At 39.6% G+C, this 19646-nt stretch overlaps 1 protein-coding gene and 1 long non-coding RNA gene across 4 annotated transcripts in view; one reads left to right on the top strand and one right to left on the bottom strand.

The window, feature by feature from the left end:
* Nucleotides 1-19646, top strand: part of NHSL1 (NHS like 1) — a 242955-nt gene that overhangs the window by 27116 nt on the left and 196193 nt on the right. The gene's annotated exons all lie outside the window — the stretch shown is intronic.
* On the bottom strand, nt 6207-12021 carry LOC123366941. The gene is made up of 3 exons (XR_006578230.1): nt 11992-12021; nt 7180-7468; nt 6207-6741 (listed from the first exon to the last, which is right to left on the bottom strand). It is a non-coding gene; the product is annotated as an uncharacterized LOC123366941 (long non-coding RNA).

The following is a 19646-nucleotide window of genomic DNA, read 5'->3' as shown; positions in this document are numbered from 1 at the left end:
ATCTGTGACTTCTATATACACTTAGAATGGGCATGCTTTGGCTGATATGTCCTTTTTTGTTTTAGATAAGTTGTGTGTGAGAGAGATCCTGGATATTACATGTAACAATCACATTTACATTAAATGCAAACTGGCAACTGTGTGATACACTAGAGAAGGAAAAAACTGATTGTCTTGAGTTTGTGAATATTATGTCTGATGTGAGATTCAAATTAAAGAGGAGTTCTGGTTAAACAAATGACTCTAAAACAAGTTCAGTCTACAAGGAAAAAAAGAGTGAGATCTGAGCATCAAACTGTTTTTTGTTTGTTTTCCTTCTCATGCATCACTATCAAAAATGGAGATTCGTTGGACCAGTTTTTGCCCTTAATTACGCTGATTAGAGTTGTATTAATGGCTAGTGGAAGATCAGGAAGAAGTACATCATGTTGCCTCTACCATATGAATTATTTGGTGGTGTTTTTAAAGAAATTGTTACCTAGTCTTGGACAGAAAGGATGGTGGCTGAGACATGAGTTGAAATGAAAAGGGACATCCTGAGGTGAAACTCTTTTGAGAGCTCTAATAGAAGAGGAAGGAGTCTACAGTATTTCATTGATTTATCTTTGTCTGGAGGTGTGAAGTTTGCATATGTAACGTGCTAACTAACACATTTAAATGTCTAGAGTAGACACGTCACACTGCTTTTAACATACTAAATGGGCAGAGTTTGGAGTGAAGCCTAGGCTACAGCATGGCCTGCTAATATGCCTTCAGCTATGTTCGCTTGTGTCTTATTGAGTGCGAAGCTAACTTGATTGAAAACCTTGCCTTTTTTGCCTGGTGTGGGTACAACGGTTCACTTGCACTCAGTGAAATCATGAAAGCAAGGGTGCAAAAATAGGCAAACATGGAATCACAGTGCAAGGGAGGCTGAACCAAACCTGAGCAGTGCTGTGACCCCATGCACCAAGTGATGATACCCGGAGAAGGGAGCCAGGTCCAGCCCTGTGGGATAGGCACCACTACTGCAGAGTGAGTTTGGGGAGGGCTTGCTCTCCATCTCCTGCTCACCCTGTACTGGGCTGGGATTAGGGTTGCAGTGCCAGGATGGAGGGGCTTCTGTGGGTGGTTGGTTGCCCCCTCGGCAGCTTAGCACAGTTCACCCATTGCATTGGGAGACTATATCCATCCCTGTTTGGGGCAGAGGCTTCATCTTTGTAATGTTCTTGTGCAGTGTCTAGCAAAGTGGGGCCCTGGCACCTGTTTGTTGCTCTTAAGCACTACTGCACTGCAAATAATAAACAATGATGATAATGATAAATTGATGAGAACACTGTGAAGTTACTTCAGCCTGGTTTAAAAAAAAAAAAAAAAAGGCAAGGCCAAAGAGAGGGACATTCAGTTATGTGCCTGCTTTGCATCCTTAGGATTGCTGTCACATGGAGACCATATGATTTAGCGGATAGGGCACTAAACTGGGGCTTGTGAGATCTGGATTCTAATTCCAGCTCTGTCGCTAACCTACTGTGTGAATGTGGGCACGTCATTTCACATTTCTGGATGTGTCTTCACTAGGAAAAACGGTGTATTCTTAATTCGCGTTAGCCAACCTGTGGTAACTAACAACATGAGTTAAGAACATACCTTTTTTCCTATTGAAGACCAGGCCTCTGTGTCTTGTTTCCCTCTCAGTCTTTGTCTTGTTGAGTTAGACTGTAAACTCTGAGGTCAGAGGCTGACCACACTATTTTATATTCTTAGGACTGGCTTTGGCTACCTTCAGCATCATCAGTGGAGGCCTGTTGGGGGGTGGTGGGCAGTGGGGGAGACGTGTGTGTGTGTGTGTGTGTGTCAGGGCACTGGGCAGTGCGGGTCTTTGTGGGGCATTGTGTAGGTGTGGTGGTGGGAATGTGGGGAAGGGCACTGGGAGGGAGGGAAAATCTGTCTGTATTGGGAAACTAGCGAGTGGGGGGTTCTGTGTTGGGTGCTGGGCAGTTGTGGTGGGGCTATGGACAGGGGGACGCTGGGCGGGTTGTGTGTGCAGAGCACTGTGCATTTGTGGTGGAAGAGTTGTAGGGGGGGCTCTGGGCAGGGGAGCTGTATGGCGCAGCATGGGCCCACCCCCAACAGGAAGATCTGGCTCCGGTCGAGGCTGTACACCTGTTTCTGTCTGTCTCCTTCCCCCTGCTCGCCCAATGTGATCTGGTCACCCTATATACAAGTGAAAGACTTATATGGACCTCTGTTGCTTGCCCATATCTGCTGCAGGCCAATTACTATATGAAATATAAACAATATATGAACATGGCAGTAAGAGGTCTCAAGGAGGTCAAATGTAATAGTATAGTTAATCATATCATAAGAATCCACTTAAAACTAATAGAAATAGAATAACTCAACCACTAATAATATAATAATGCATTAATAATATACTATGTTTGATTTTTTTTTCTTTCCTGTCTTCTCCTATTGGTGACTATATGAAATATGGTTTTGGGCATCAGTCCTGTTTAGCTCCAGTAGAAGGGAAACCTCAAAGTAGCAGCATGTCCGAAGGGAGAAGAAAAATTGCTATCAAAACAGATTACTATGTGCATACTTAAAAACAGCTTGAAGATTTCCCTCCTTCTGAAGTCAAGAGTCCCGGATGGACAAAATGGACTCAAAACAAATCCTTAGTAAGCAGTATATTAATAGAGATGAAGTTGTTTCCATTTTAGAAATGATTTTACTCTCCTAATTGTGTAGTGGTGTGAGTTTTAAAACTTTTATGATAAAAATAGAAAGGATAATTGCAGGATACATCCGTTTGCATGTTTGGTCTAATGGTTGGAATAATAGCAGCTGCACAAAAGTAAAGGTACATAAGAACGGCCGTACCAGGTCAGACCAAAGGTCCATCAAGCCCAGTATCCTGTCTACCGACAGTGGCCAATGCCAGGTGCCCCAGAGAGAGTGAACCTAACAGGCAATCATCAAGTGATCTCTCTCCTGCCATCCATCTCCATCCTCTGACAAACAGAGGCTAGGGACACCATTCCTTACCCATCCTGGCTAGTAGCCATTTATGGACTTAACCACCATGAATTTATCCAGTTCTCTTTTAAACACTGTTATAGTCCTAGCCTTCACAACCTCCTCAGGTAAGGAGTTTCACAAGTTGACTGTGCACTGCGTGAAGAAAAACTTCCTTTTATTTGTTTTAAACCTGCTGCCTATTAATTTCATTTGGTGACCCCTAATTCTTGTATTATGGGAATAAGTAAATAACTTTTCCTTATCCGCTTTCTCAACATCACTCATGATTTTATATACCTCTATCATATCCCCACTTAGTCTCCTCTTTTCCAAGCTGAAAAGCCCTAGCCTCTTTAATTTCTCCTCATATGGGACCCTCTCCAAACCCCTAATCATTTTAGTTGCCCTTTTCTGAACCTTTTCTAGTCCCAGTATATCTTTTTTGAGATGAGGAGACCACATCTGTACGCAGTATTCGAGATGTGGGCGTACCATTGATTTATATAAGGGCAATAATATATTCAGTCTTATTCTCTATCCCCTTTTTAATTATTCCTAACATCCTGTTTGCTTTTTTGACCGCCTCTGCACACTGTGGGGACATCTTCAGAGAACTATCTACGATGACTCCAAGATCTTTTTCCTGACTCGTTGTAGCTAAATTATCCCCCATCATAATGTATGTATAGTTGGGGTTATTTTTTCCAATGTGCATTACTTTACTTTACATTTATCCACATTAAATTTCATTTGCCATTTTGTTGCCCAATCACTTAGTTTTGTGAGATCTTTTTTGAAGTTCTTCACAGTCTGCTTTGGTCTTAACTATCTTGAGCTGTTTAGTATCATCTGCAAACTTTGCCACCTCACTGTTTACCCCTTTCTCCAGATCATTTATGAATAAGTTGAATAGGATTGGTCCTAGGACTGACCCTTGGGAAACACCACTAGTTACCCCTCTCCATTCTGAGAATTTACCATTAATTCCTACCCTTTGTTCCCTGTCTTTTAACCAATTCTCAATCCATGAAAGGACCTTCCCTTTTATCCCATGACAGCTTAATTTATGTAAGAGCCTTTGGTGAGGGACCTTGTCAAAGGCTTTCTGGAAATCTAAGTACACTATGTCCACTGGATCCCCCTCGTCCATGTGTTTGTTGACCCCTTCAAAGAACTCTAATAGATTAGTAAGACACGATTTCCCTTTACAGAAAGCATGTTGACTATTGCTCAACAGTTTGTTTTTCTATGTGTCTTACAATTTTATTCTTAACTATTGTTTTGACTAATTTGCCCGGTACAGACATTAGACTTACCGGTCTGTAATTGCCGGGATCACCTCTAGAGCCCTTTTAAAATATTGGTGTTACATTAGCTAACTTCCAGTCATTGGGTACCGAAGCCGATTTAAAGGACAGGTTATAAACTTTAGTTAATAGTTCCGCAACTTCACATTTGAGTTCTTTCAGAACTCTTGGGTGAATGCCATTTGGTCCCGGTGACTTGTTTATGTTGAGTTTATCAATTAATTCCAAAATCTCCTCTAGTGACACTTCAATCTGTGACAGTTCCTCAGATTTGTCACCTACGAAAGCCGGCTCAGGTTTGGGAATCTCCCTAACATCCTCAGCTGTGAAGACTGAAGCAAAGAATCCATTTAATTTCTCCGCAATGACTTTATTGTCTTTAAGCGCTCCTTTTGTATCTTGATCATCAAGAGGCCCCACTGGTTGTTTAGCAGGCTTTCTGCTTCTGATGTACTTAAAAACATTTTGTTATTACCTTTGGAGTTTTTGGCTAGCCGTTCTTCAAACTCCTCTTTGGCTTTTCTTATTACACTCTTGCACTTAATTTGGCAGTGTTTATGCTCCTTTCTATTTGCCTCACTAGGATTTGACTTCCACTTTTTAAAGGAAATCTTTTTATCTCTCACTGCTTCTTTTACATGGTTGTTAAGTTTTGGGAATGGGGATTCTTTTATAACAAAAATCTTTGCAGAAACTGTTTGACACGCTACAAAATAGTGTTTAATATTTCTGTCTAAGGATGGTATGTTCTGACTGGGGTACAGAGTTGTAAACTGTAAAGATCTGCACACACATTGAAGCGATGCAGAGTATCTGGCTTCAGAATCCCATTTCTCCTTCATTTGAAAAAGACAAGCTTCTGTATAGTGACCATGTAAACAAGGGGGATGTGGACGATGTATTGTGTCTGGAGCAATGAGAGACAGGTGAAAGCTGAAAAACTGCTGCTTCAGGAAAGCTGGCAATGAGGGCTCTCCTGGTTTTTGTCAAACTGAGGTCTCCTCCTTGCTAATTGTGTCTCCATTGATTTTGCTGTCAGCCTGACAGTAATAGTAAGTTTCAGTAATACTGAATTGGAAACAAGACTGTCAAAATGACCCGATTTATGTCTTTATCAGGCTGTGGGGGTTTGGAGTATGTGCTGCATAACAATTAATAAAAGTAACCTCATTACAAATCTTGTTTTTTAATTTTGTCAAATAGAATGATTTAAGGGTATTAAGAACAAAGCACTGTGAGCAGAGAGGACATCGCATATCTCTGGGGAGAAAAAAAAAAGAAATACAAATACAATACTGAAGCTGCTAAAGATTTGCTTGCACAGACATTTTCCCCTAAAATTTCCTACATTTGCGGCCACAGCAGGGGGTATGCTAGTGCAGACTGGCTGCTGCTAACCATTGGTGTCTTAACCTGTGTGTCCTGGTCTTCTCTAGGAAAAAAGGTGGATTTTAAAAAACATGTATTAGCTAATGTGTTAAAATCATAATGTAGACATGGCAAGTTTTCATTTTAATGCATTAGCTGGTTAACGTAAACCCTAGCCTTCGAGTTTGCCTACGGCTTACCTCAAACTTGAATTTGTTGTATGTTAGGATTTGACATGTTGGCGAATACGCGTTAGCTAACATGTTAAAATACATCTTTTTTCCTAATGAAGACAAAGCCCGTGTCTTTGAACCTGCTATGAGCAGATTTAGGAAATTCAGTGGTTTAAAAATTACTGGTAGCCAGTTGACACTTGTAGTATGGCTGGGAGAGCTGCACCAGTGGTAGTAACTCTGGGAAAATGTAAGAGAGAATCTAGCACAGACAAGGCAAAGAATCAACAAAATAGTCTTTGGCTTAGTATTGTGGCAGAAAGCAGCACGGGTAGGACATGTGAAGTGCTGCATTTCTCTTTTTCCTTTTTATTTTTTTTAAGCTCAGTTAAAGTTTCAAGTTGTGGTGAGATGTTTTTTGAAATGCTGACATGATCAAGGATTGGAGCTGTAAGCTAGTCAAATGCACAATGCAAACTGGAAAATGTTGAACAAAGCAAACAATCAGTGTATATTTGGAAAAGTATCCTTAAATTCATTCCCTTTGTGAAATTCTGTAGCTTTTTTTCAATGGGCATTTCAGGCTTACTTACTGAAAGTCTCTGTGGGTTGACTGGTTACGAATGTTTTCACACAAGCACATTAGTTTTAAAATCGGTACATAAGCTGCCCCTCTCCCCTCCCCAGTGTATTTCAAACCAAAAAAGTCTTTTCTCTTACAGACAGATCTGATTCATCAAGAAGCATCAAGATAATTGTCACGATTTTCATTTTAAAAAGAAACCAAGAAATCTTGGCACAAGTGTAAAACTTTCTGTTGCTGTATTGGCCTGGTGCCTGGAGCTAAATATTTGCCTCATGGATTTTTCTTCCCCCACTGGGAACAGGAAGCTCTATAACAAATGAAATACATTCAGGTTGGTAACCGAGGCCTGTCATTCAGGGAAGAAAAGATACTGTAAATCTTACATGGTTAGCAAATGAGATGTCGTGAGTAATAGGTCTCTACTGTGCTGAAATTTGAATGGACGGTAATTTATTTTAGATTACTAAAACACATCCTAATATGGAGACTTTTTATTTCCTTAAAGAATTAGTGTAAGTGTTAAATGTATTTTAATTTATAGATTCAATAAGAATTCAGGCTGCTACTATTTTTAATGTGACCAGGCATATTTTCCCTCATTTTTTCCCCCCTTTTTTAAAAAAAAGTTTAACTTAACACTCCATGAAGCAGGCTTTCCTGTTGCTGAATGAAAAACAAGTTGGCCTTTCAGTCTTTGGTACTGAACAACAGCCAAACAGGAACAGTCGGACCACTTTTCGCTTACCTCCCCCATCACAATGCTATTGGAGACTTCTGTGTGCTGGACCTGGGCAAAACGTTATGGGGCAGATGTAGAATCTTCTTCTCTGATCAAGGAGCAGCAGAGTTATCTGTGTTGATGGAGATGATGACATTACTGTCTAATGAACAAGAGGATTCAGTTGCACTCCTCAGCCACCCATTGTGCCTCTTTCTATAGACCAGCACTGGAGATGGCTGACCAGGATGTTGTTCTTTTGTCTTGCTGTCCAGCTGCAAATATGGCGGTAGTCTTTCTCGTGCGACAAAGTTATCTAGAATAAAAGAGAAAAACAATTAGAGGAAACACTTAAACAAAAGACTAGAAAATCCCAGAACATCAGAAGTAAAGAGGAGATGCTTTTCTCCCCCCGTCTCCCCGAAGACTTGCACTGGGCTCCTTGCACAAGGTTCCAACCCTTGAACTTTCTTCCATTCCAGGAACAAGCAAATGTAAGAGTATCTGACATGCAGCTGACCCTTTCCCACTGTTTAGGACTACGTAGAGGATAAATCACTTCTGTTCTTCTTCAGGTCATAAGGACATGCTGAACCACTTGCCTATGGCTGAAACTCATTTACTGATTGTGTAAAACTGCAGAATGCGAAAACAAGACACAAGTTTTTGGCTCTGACTGAAGCTACTGCGATATTCTTGCTTAGGTCTAGTCTACACTGGCAACACTAAAGAGCTGCCGTGGCAGCGCTTTAATGTGCCTTGTGTGGTAGCAGCACACCACAAAAAAAACCACCTCCACGAGGGGCGTAGGTCCCAGCACTAGTGCACTGTCTACACTTGCACTTTACAGCACTGAAACTTGCTGCGCTCAAGGGGGTTTCTTTTCACACCCCTGAGCGAGAAAGTTGCAGCGCTGTAACTTGCCACTGTAGACAGTGTACTTGCCCTTAGCGTACTTGCTTTGACTTCATATGCTACAAAAGCACCTCCACTCCACATGAGGAAAATATCCATGATGTTTAACAATAATAAGCCATTTTGGTCCTTTTTATCTTCGGGCTAGTCTACACCGGCAACGGCGTTGCTGCGGCAGTTCTTTAACATGGCTTGTGTGGTTGCGGCATAGCTACACCCACCTCCAGGAGGGGTGTAGCTACCAGCACTGGTGCACTGGTTACACTTGCACTTTACAGCACTGAAACTTGTTGTGTTGGGGGCGGGAGGGGTGTTTTTTTCACACCCTTGAGCAAGAAAGTTGCAGTGCTGTAAATTGCCAGTGTAGACAAGCCCTCAATTCCATCTGCTCTAGCTTTATTTTGTTTTTATTGCATTGTTTTGGATTGTTTGGATGCTAAAGCGAGGTTGTTTTAAGGGCAAAATTTTAGTTTCTCTTGCTTCTCCCTGCTTCTCTTCTCCAGATAGTTATATAAATGTTATTTTGGTTTCTTTTTAGGAATATCATAGTGCCTGATTTGGGGGAGGGCATATGATTTAATGTAAAGTAAATTTCTGCTCTAAAATATAAACTCTACATCTTTTATTATTTTTCTTCAATTCACCTAAATTTGTCTCCTTCTTGTGGATGAGGTATGTTTGTGAAAAGACAGCTTCTCCTCCGCCCTAGACATCTGAAACAACCTTCCACTCTCTTGCTCAGCGTTTCTAAAATGTGACCACAGTGGCCGCATGCGGCTACCAGGGGTTTTTCTTGAGGCCACAGCCTCCTGGGCTGTGATGGGGAGGGGGTGTTGGCAAAGCAGCAGCTCCTCCTCTGGGGCTGCCTTCAGGGGTTGGTCCCTACCCACTTCCAGAGCTTCAAACACAATAGGAGCAGGCAACCAGTGTGAGTTCCCCACCTTCCCAGGGGTGGTGTGGCTCAGGCTTCAGGCTTCTGCCCTGGGGTGGTGGGTGGCATGCTCTGGACATGTGGTGGCGGGCTCTGTTCCCCAGCCTCAAGGTTTTGGGCGCCATCCCTGGACTCATCCCCTGCCATCACCTCGACCCCCCCCCCCTTACCCACCTCCTCATCCAGGGCTTAATTTGCCCCCCAGCATGCCAGGGCTAAGTAAGCCTGCTGTGAAAAGTGATATTATACAAATATCACTTTTCACAGTAGTAGACTTACTAACTAGCAATCTTAAAAATAAATCAAAACATTCACAGCATCTTATTTTTGTTTCTATTCTGTTCAGGTCCAGTAAAGAATAGAGACAACTGTACATTATTGTTGTTATTGAGTCTGCAAAAAATCCCTATATAAATAAATTAGAATGACATGTATATATTTGCATATTTATTTGTTTTTTCCTGAAGTTAATTAAGTATTTTAGGAAAAATTCGCAGAGCGGCCATCAGTAAGAACTAGTGGCCACACGCTGAGGCCACCAAAAATTATGTTGTGAGAACCCCTGATCTAGGGCATATCCACTGCAGCGTTAACTCAAGTTATCTGCACTTGAACTGAGGCTCTCAAGTTTGCTTAGCTCTAGTGAGATCAGTCACACTGAAATAGAACTCAAATTGCTGCATTTACACAGGCACTGAACTCTCGTGTGTGGTGCTAAGACTTTTAGGACACGTCCCATGGTACTTAGTGCTGCACTAAGCCGAGCTGCTGTATGAGTGCTTTCTCAGTGAATTGTGGGAAAACTTACCTGTCCTTTCTGGGAACCCAAGGGGAATTGCAGGAGGGCACTGGAGGAGAAGGGCACTACCTGTATCCACATCACAGAGTGGTTGTGTTAGCAGCTGATGGGGCAGATAACTTGAATTAAAAGCACCACTGCATTTGAGTTAAAGATTTTTGTGCGTGGATGGGACTTGAATTATAACTAGTTAACTTAAGAACATAAGAATGGCCATACTGGGTCAGACCAAAGGTCCATCCAGCCCAGTATCCTGTCTACCAACAGTGGCCAATGCCAGGTGCCCCAGAGGGAGTGAACATAACAGGTAATGATCAAGTGATCTCTCTCCTGCCGTTCATCACCACTCTCTGACAAACAGAGGCTAGGGACACCATTCCTTACCCATCCTGGCTAATAGCCATTAATGGACTTCACCTCCAGAAATTTATCCAGTTCTATTTTAAACCCTGTTATAGTCCTAACCTTCACAACCTCCTCAGGCAAGGAGTTTCACAAGTTGACTGTGCGCTGTGTGAAGAAGAACTTCCTTTTATTTGTTTTAAACCTGCTGCCCATTAATTTTATTTGGTGGCCCCTAGTTCTTATATTATGGGAACAAGTAAAAAACTTTTACTTATCCACTTTCTCCACATCACTCATGATTTTTTATACCTCTATCATATCCCCACTTAGTCTCCTCTTTTCCAAGCTGAAAAGCCCTAGCCTCTTTAATTTCTCCTCATATGGGACACGTTCCAAACCCCTAGTCATTTTAGTTGCCCTTCTCTGAACCTTTTCTAATGCCAGTATAAACTTGCCAGTAAAGACAAGCCCCAAGTATCCATATTTTTTTTCCTCTCCCTTGTTTATATCACACGATCTGTGTCACCCTTTAAAATTGCTCGTTGCAATTTATAATTCTCTAATTGTATTAGGGCATAATTCACTAGCCATCGAAATCAGTAAGAATTCTTCCATTGACCTCAGTGGGCACTGGATTGGACACTCTTTGTGTAAAGTACTTTGTGATACGTACTGTATGGTATAGAAAACAGTTGCATTTAATCTAATGTTATCCAGTAGTGAATTACTGGTAATGATCTCCTACCTCGATTTATAATAGAAACATTTCAGTCCAAGTCATGTTTTATGTAGCAGGCTTCATGGTAATTTTTTCAATGAATAAGAGTCTGGAAGTTAAAATAGAATGCCTTCTCTGGTGAGCTTGGCAACAAACCAGAAGGTTTGGTATTGATTATGCTTGTGGATATTCTGAGTTCTTTTTTACTTCATGTAATAAAATGTGCATAAAATCTAACCCTCTCAAACCACAGAATTGAAATTTTGTATCAAGAAAGGAGAGGTTGTTGGTAAATTGCTAAATGCAATGTGAGAATCTTCTTGTATTGACTGTAGGAGACTGAAAGAGCTCTTTCTCTTTTCACCATCCTGGAACATACCATTAATTATCTTATGTTTGAAAACCCAGTTTTTCTAATGTTTTGACAATATTTCTGTCATTCTACTGGTGTTTTTTTTTTTTTTTTTAAAGAAAGCATACTTTTATATTTCTGTAGGCATTACCTTTTTGATAAAGTGATACTGAGTGAAGCACAGCACAGATATTTGCTCTGCTGTTGTGTTTAGGTATGATTTGTTTTAAATCAGTCCATAAACTATTTCAGCTTTTGGGTGTGGAGGGTTTTTAAGGATCTTGTTTTTGTTTGTTTTTCTTTTCTTTAAATCAATCACATCAACAGTTTCTGTGATTTAATGATTGGTTTTGGGCTCTGGGATTAGGTTGTAAAGTGCAACACCCTTGATTCTTGTTTCAAAAGTGTGGTCCCCAGTGTTGACAGTTGGTAGTTGGTGTAATGGTCTGTTCTGGAGAAATGCGTGTGGGTTTGTTGTAAATTGAATACAAATCTTTGATAAGTGTAAAATAGGTTCATCATTCACAATGAGTTGCTGAAATTACATCTATTGTTAACAGTTGGCTTCAAATTGCAACAAATCCTGTGAAGAGGCACAATAACCAACCCATTGTGATTTGTGGTAGCATGTATCACATAATGATTTTACTAGTGCTTTCCATCCACTGTTCAACTTGCTGTTGACTGCAGGAAGCTTGAATCGCTCTGTGTCCTTTAACTATTCAGTATTTTATTTTATTTTTTTGCTTAAAAAGAATTCTCATTATAAATCCACTAACTCTTAGTCAGTTGGGGCGACCTGTTCTATGGAATTCTGAGGCACAGCTGTAACCTAACAATGAATTCAGAATATTCTGAAACAAATGGTAAATATGAATCTTCTACTTTGATGGGGAGGGGGGAGAAGGAGCTATATTTATTTTTAAATTCTGTTTGTGTTTTAACCTAGGACATTTTTGGTTATCAGAATTGAATATGGAGCAGGAAAAGGCCAGAGCCCTGTTTACTATTCCTAATTTTGGCAAATCTCTCACTGAAATGGAAGGAAGATAATCTAAAAGAAAAGCATGCGGTATATTTAACATAACTTACTCCCCAGTGGATTGGACCTATATGAATTCCTGACAGCTGTGATATCATAGACACATTGCCTTTTGCTGTTTTGCACATTTAAAAGAGCAAATGCATTTATTTTATGGTGGATATTTTAAACTAACCTGTAACATTGTACGAGCCCCCAGTAGCCAATAAAGGAGAGCAGAGTTTGTGCTTTATTAGAAAATGAGCATGTTGGCACCCTACATTAAAAATAAATAACAAAAGAATTACAAAAAGGAGTATCTGTAGCATCTCATTTTTAGTTTAAAAAAAAAAAAGCATTTGTACAACTGGCTCTTTGTGATTATGTTTCAGGAAATAGTGATCAGACCTTTCAGGACAACTGGATTTTGGCAGAAACTTGCATGAAATTGTATAGGCAGCGTGACACACACTATCTGGAATATGTATAAAATGGTAAATGTGCTTCATCTTGCATTCCCGGCACTTACTGACTCTAAAGGGAGCGTTGGCTGTGCAGAGAATGCAAATAGAGTCCTAAAGGAATTGTGTGCAGAGTTCTCAGAAAAAAAGTTTTGTGTACAGACTTCTACAATTCTTGCTTATATTTTAGCAATTTATGTGACAGCTGTTGAGACCTGAGTTCTATTCTCAGCTCTGCCACTGGTCTACTGGGCGACTGGAGCAAGTTATTTCCCCAGTCTATGCTTCAATTTCCTTACCTCTCTTTGTAAAGCACTTTGACAGCTATTGATGAAAGGTGTTATATAAGAGCTAGGTATTAAGATGACAGTCTTACAAACATTTACACATGTGAGTTACCGTACTTTTCTGGTATGACTTCAGTGGAACTGCTTGTTTGGTTATGCAGATGCATAAATATTTGCAGAATTGGGCCCTTAAAGAAGTGAGACTTCTAAAATACTTCTGGTATTCATTCTTAAATATTAGTGCACACTTTTAGCATAAGTTTAGCTGCTGATACTTTTTTTATAGATGTGCATCTCTGCATAATACCTGCAGTTAAGTTTAATAGTGGAAAACTCATGTCTCTAGTTTAAACAAAAAATAAAAACAATACCCAAACAAACCAAAAACTATTTAAAAAAATTGCTCATTTAAAAAAAAAAAAAGTTAGCAATGCTTAGAAGTAACCACATTTTCTAAAAAAGTTTTCTCATTTTTATGATGGAGAACCTCAGCCCGTCTTCCTACTGTGTACATCTATTTATATTTTATATTTTGAAGGAAATGAATCTTGATTGGACTCTGATTAGTGGCTTGGCTTACTTCATTTTCATACTGATTTCCATATGGTTCTCTTGAGGGGGGAGAAAAGCAAGAGACAGACATAGTTTGGGGTGGAGAAGCAGCCCTCTGAAAAGTTTTCTGGCTGTGTTCATGAGACGAAAGCCTGCAAGGCAACTGTTAGAATTGGGAGCAAGATGTTTAACTGTATAATAGAGTGAGGTAGAGAAAGCGGGAGGAAGATTTTTTGGAACAAAGGAAAAGATGATTAAAGGAAAACCATGCAACACATTTGCTTTGCTTTCCTTCTGTTGTTTTTGCACCCAGCTGGAAACCTCAGTTTTACTTCTCAGATCAGGAAGCATTCCCCTCCCAATCACAATATTGCACAATTGGCCAGGACAAAAAACATTCTGGGATCTTTTATCCTCCATATAGTCTCTGCAGACCGCAGTCCGGGTGGTGCTTCTAACTTGCTCAGGGTTTAACTTCTCAGCCCCAGTCCTTTTAAAGGTTTCAGAAGTCAGCAGCGTCCTGGAAGTTGGGAGGAGTGGGCATATTCTGTTTATAAAATAGATTGTTTAAAAAAAATTTTTTTAAATCTTTGTAAAGTTCTATATACAAGTAGATGTTGGACTGGGCTGTCATGCAAATGGCTTGGGAAGCGAGTACTTTTCCTTGGTGGTTCCATCTTACATTGCAGAATATAAGCATTTTTTGAAAGCATATCTCTATCCTAGTTTCCCCGTCCCCTTCAAAATAAGCACACACATACAATTTCTACTGTTGCTACCAGAGATTCAGCACCAACAGCAGTAGCAATGATGGAAGGGATCACATAGGTCCTCTTACGCTGTAGAGTGACTTTTGCTTTCTTAAGTTTGAGTAAGGATGCAAGCTAAAAGAAAAAATATAACTTGTATATAGTTGGGGGGGTGGGGAAGAGGAGGCGTGACACACCCATCCACCCCCACACACCTGTGTTTTGTTGCTTACTCAAAAGCTAAGATGATGCCGACCAGCATTGGATAGTGGAATAGAAGAGCAATCACTTGCAGTTTTTTATATTTAGCAGTAAAGTTATTGGTAGTTTTTCACTGGCCTTGTCTTCACTGGAAAATAAGATGCTTTATTACCACATTAGCTAATGTGGTAAAATCCTAGTGAAGACAAGGCAGTTTGTAGTTTCAATACACGTTAGCAGGTCTTTGCTATTCCCTTTACTATATGGGAGTAAGCTATATTGGTATAAGCCAAGGGTTCTCAAACTGGGGGTCGGGACCCCTCAGGGGGTCGCAAGGTTATTACATGGAGGTCGCGAGCTGTCAGCCTCCACCTCAAACCTCGCTTTGCCTCCAGCATTTATAAAGGTGTTAAATATATAAAAATGTGTGTTTAAATGATAAGGGGGGTTGTACTCAGAGGCTTGCTATGTGAAAGGGGTCACCAGTACAAAAATTTGAGAACCACTGGTATAAGCATAAGGACATTTATACCAGTATAACTGCAGCCACACTGGGGTGTGTGTGTTGTACCTATTTACTCCTGCTGGAATTCTGTGCCATTGCACAATGCAGCATGCAACGTGAATGTTCCTCACAGAATTTTAATTTTTCCTGCAGAATTTGTGATTTTTTTTTCTTCCCCCTGGCATTCCTGCCTGCGCCTCAGCGCGAGCTCCAGCCACCTGGGCTGACAGTGGGAGCATGACTATATTATGTTATTTTGACAAATAAAATATGCAGAATTTTACAGAATTTTAAAATACTGTGCATGGAATTTTTAATTTTTTGGCCAGCAGTCCCCCAGAAGTAAGTTCAGAACTATACTGGGATAGTTGAAATAGTCAAACTTTTATATGTAGACAAGCACTCAGTACTACGAAGGTCTGAACCTTAAATTTATCCTTCTCTGTCATCAGGCACAGCTTGCCGCACCTTTTGGTCCCAGTCCTGCAAAGTGTGCCTGGCCGTAGGAGGATCCACCTGCACAGTTCTCCTAGGAGGATTGGGGCCTTTTGTTGTTGCTCTGCAAATTTTGTGCCTTTTTTTTTTTTTTAAAGCAAAATCGGGCTGCCTTTATGTCAGAAAGAAGGAATGGGAAAAAAAAAGGAGGGGGGGAGAGCAAAAAATCCATTATTTTTCCTTAGTACATCTAATGCACTGCAAGCCTGAGGGGGACAGAAGGGGAGGGGAGAGGAGAGAGATAATTGGTTGGTAAGTATTTAAAATAGACATTTGTTTCTCAAACTTTGACATTTGTGTGTATTCAGGAGCCTTGTGTATCCTCACATACTTGCCGCAACAATGTGAATCATGTAATTGATGGCCACTGCAGTTTCTCTCTTCAGGTTTTATATACCCAGTTTTCTGTTTTATTACTTCATGCAAAATTACTTGCGCTAATCTGGTTCTGTCTGGTACAGTTTTTGGTCATTGCACTTAGTTATTAATTTCATAACACTATATACATATGAATTGGCATGATGAAACCAAGATGTAATGCTAACAATTTAAGGCCCTGATCCTGCAATGATCTCTGTGTGGTAAGACCCATGCACAGCCCTACTGTGGAGCAAATCTTGTTCTTAGAGCATGGGCCTGGGTGTTGAGTTTTAAGTCCCGTTCCTGGCTTTGCTACTTGCTGTGTAAAGTTGGGCAGATCGCTTAACTTTTCTGTGATTTTTTTTTTTCTGAGATAGGTTTTATCACCTATGTTGTGTGGCTTAATTAATATGTGTGACACTCTGATTAAAGTACTATAAAATTAGATTGCTTACATTATAGGTGTTCTGCAGTATATGATATAATGTCCATTCTCTTTTCTTTTCAGTTTACTGGTTTGTGGTCTAAATTAGTACTTAATTTTAATTTCTGTTTTCTCCTTCCAGAATCATTGTAGTCATACTATATATCAGGGGTAGTCAATTATGATTTGTCAAGGTCCAGACTCCAGAGAAAATAATTAAAAAAACAAAAAAACCCAACAAGAATGATGATCATAAGTAAATAAAAAGATTTTTGGCATCTATTCAAAAGTGTCTGGTGATCCCTACTTGACCCGGGGTCCACCTATTGACTACCCCTGCTCTATATTAATACAATATTAACTTTTTTTTTCTCCTGCTTGTCTCTGTATAAATGTCTCAAACCACACACTTTTCATCCTAGATTTGAGGGCGGAAAAATTGAGGTACTTGTGTTTCCATTTGCCAAAGTTTGCTGTGGTTACTCTGGAGAAATACAATATCCTATTAGCTTTGCTGCGTCAGTGTTGGATCAGAAACCATCTCAAAAACATCTTTTGTTGTTGAACGGTTGTACTGTTTGAAAAGTATTTCCCAGTGATGTTTCTGAATCGACATAACCCACAGAGATGAGTAACAACCCACAATGCTGTCTAGTTCTAGAACTAAATCAATGTTTCTAATGGTTTGAATGCACAAATGCACCTTCTCATTGTGTGTTACTGTTTATTAACTGAATTCTCGAGAGATGGGACACGTGGGAGGGAAAAACAACATTGATGTTTGTAGGTTTGAGGATAAATCTTTTGTCTACAGAAAACTGAGTTCAAATTTTGCCCAGGGATGTTAAATACACAGGCATTAGTGCATATGGGAAGTGGTGCAGCTGGAAAATTGAGCTTAGTAGGTATTCTCCCTATAAAATAGCTGAAATTATAGAGCCCAAGAACACTGAAAACGGTTTATAAACTGTGAAACATTCTTGTCCATAATCTAATTTTATTCAATGCCTAGTTCATAAGAAGACTTCAAGAATATAGGTTCCCTTATATAATCTGAATTCCTTTTTCACAATGCTATTCTTTTGCCCAAAACTGGAGGTTGGAGGGGGAAGAATTATTCAGACCAAGATTCAGGACATTATTCAGTTTTCTTTGTACTTGAGGGGGATATAACATGTTGTAATTCAATTTTTTTCTGTTTACATTTTTGGTAACCACAAAGAATGTTTGTATGTTCAAAATAGGAATGGGTCAGAGCTGAAATCTTCAAATGGCACAACTATTCATGGGTAGTGCCAGATCACTCTCAGGTCATTTGGAAGCTGTGCACTCTCTTAGGGCGTTGTACCAAACATGCATGACTTGGGCTCTGATTGTGAAATAGTTTTACTTACTCAGTTGATCACATGCAATATTAACAAAAATAAGTTGCTGTGAATGTGTTCTGGTTATTTTTATGTTACTTTTGTTTTCTTTCCGAAAGTATTTAAAACATAATGGGGTTGACAATGGTGGGCTGTAGAGCCTCGCTTCATGGTTTCCAGTCCTCTTCAAGCATAAATAATTTGTATCTGAAACTTGTTACCATCTGATGTGTTTTGGTAACAGCATATGAAATGTTTGATCTCAGTGCTGTTCCAAAGTCAGCAAATCATCCATACTGTAAAAGCCACCACCACAATTAGCATGAATTTGTGACTTGCTGGCAGTCTCAGAAAAGATACCCAGGCCAAGTTTCTCAAAAATAGATGACTAAAGCAAGGCTTCTAAATATGTATTTAGGCATCAAAATAAGTGGCTTGATTTTAAAAAGTGCTGACTTACAGGGTGCTCAGACTTTTGTGTTATGGGAGTTTTCATCTAACTGCCTTGGGTCCCCCCAAGGTCTTTTGGAATCCCTCACAAGCTACTGCTTCGGGAAGCTTTGCAGGGAATGGAGTACCAAGATCCTGAACACATTGCTTCATTGATGGATTGGTGACCACACAGGAACTCAAGACAGAACTGCACCTGAAAGAGTGGCTAATGTAAATGCACTGTGCCATTACTATTTCCTGTGGTGCAACCCTAGTGGTTTAGTTGTCTAGTGTAATTGCATGCCCAGTAATTTCTTCAGTCAAGGTTGAAGGCATTGTTTTGGTGTGACAGTAAGAGGACGTTTGTATGGAAACTGTCTATTATGTATCTATTCTGTGGATAGCAGAGAGGACTGGAAGGTTTTGGGGGTTTTGTTTCATTTTTTAAATTGTGTGTATGGTGTGTGTGTGTTTATGATGTATAAAGTAGGCCTGAAAGGAAATTTTATTTATTTTTTATATTTATTTATTTATTTATATAAAGCCCCCCCCCCTTTTTTTTTTTTTTTGGTAGCTCAGAAATGTCATGTCTGGTCTCCCTGGTTTTGCTGGAGGGTATCTGGAAGGTCTTGGGGATTTTTGTGAGCTCTGACATGTTAATTCAAAATGGTAAGGTGTTGAATCTTTAACAAAGTCTTTTATTCAGTATATTAATTAGTCTCTAATGTTCAAAAGATGTTGACAGCAACACTCTGATCATAAAAACTACTTACTTTCTCAGTTGCTCAACATTCAATTTCATGCCTCTTGTGACATCACCATTTCACTAGATCTCAAGTCTTCCAGCCTAAACAAGACCTGAGTTTCTAATATAGGAAATAGACAGACAAAACAATAGGCCTTCCTTATACATAATGAAGAAGCAAAAACGGTACAAGTCCAATTTTTTCCAACTCTTATGTGCTGGTCATATATTAGATCTCCAGGACTATTAATGTGGCACCTTTCACAAACATTAAATTAACTCATATAAAAGACGTGCTGAAAACTGTATGTCATGAACATTCAATGTATATGGGTATAATTTGATTTTACCCTCTTTGTGATAAAGCATAATCATTTATTCATTCCCAAATATATGATAAATGCTGGGAAAAAAAATTGAAATAATTTCCACTTAGGTATTACTAACTGGAAAATACTTTACAAATGGTGTAATAAATGATCTTGTATTTTCACACACTTATTAAGCTGAACATTTACATTTGGAAAAATGACAAATTTTTATCTTCTAGTTGGTAAAAACACTAGAAATTCATCCTACAATTGCCAAAATAGCTCCTCTTGCAGAAATCTAAGAAATGTTCCATAACCTTCTGATCTTTACTTGCAGATATAAATGTGGAATACTTTGAAAGGTGAAATCTTGGGGGATTAAAAAAAGTTGGTGAGGATTGTCTTAAATACGTAGATCCAGTAATACTTGAAGTTTAAGTCTGGGTAGCCTTAGTAATGGTAATTTTGTTTCTTTGTGGAGTAGCAGCAAGACAAATGCATTAATAAGCACACTTGAGAAAGAAAAG

The sequence above is a fragment of the Mauremys mutica genome, chromosome 3 (genome assembly GCF_020497125.1).
Source record: "Mauremys mutica isolate MM-2020 ecotype Southern chromosome 3, ASM2049712v1, whole genome shotgun sequence".
Classification (NCBI taxonomy): Eukaryota; Metazoa; Chordata; order Testudines; family Geoemydidae; genus Mauremys; species Mauremys mutica.
This window is presented reverse-complemented; position numbering and strand designations above follow the sequence as displayed.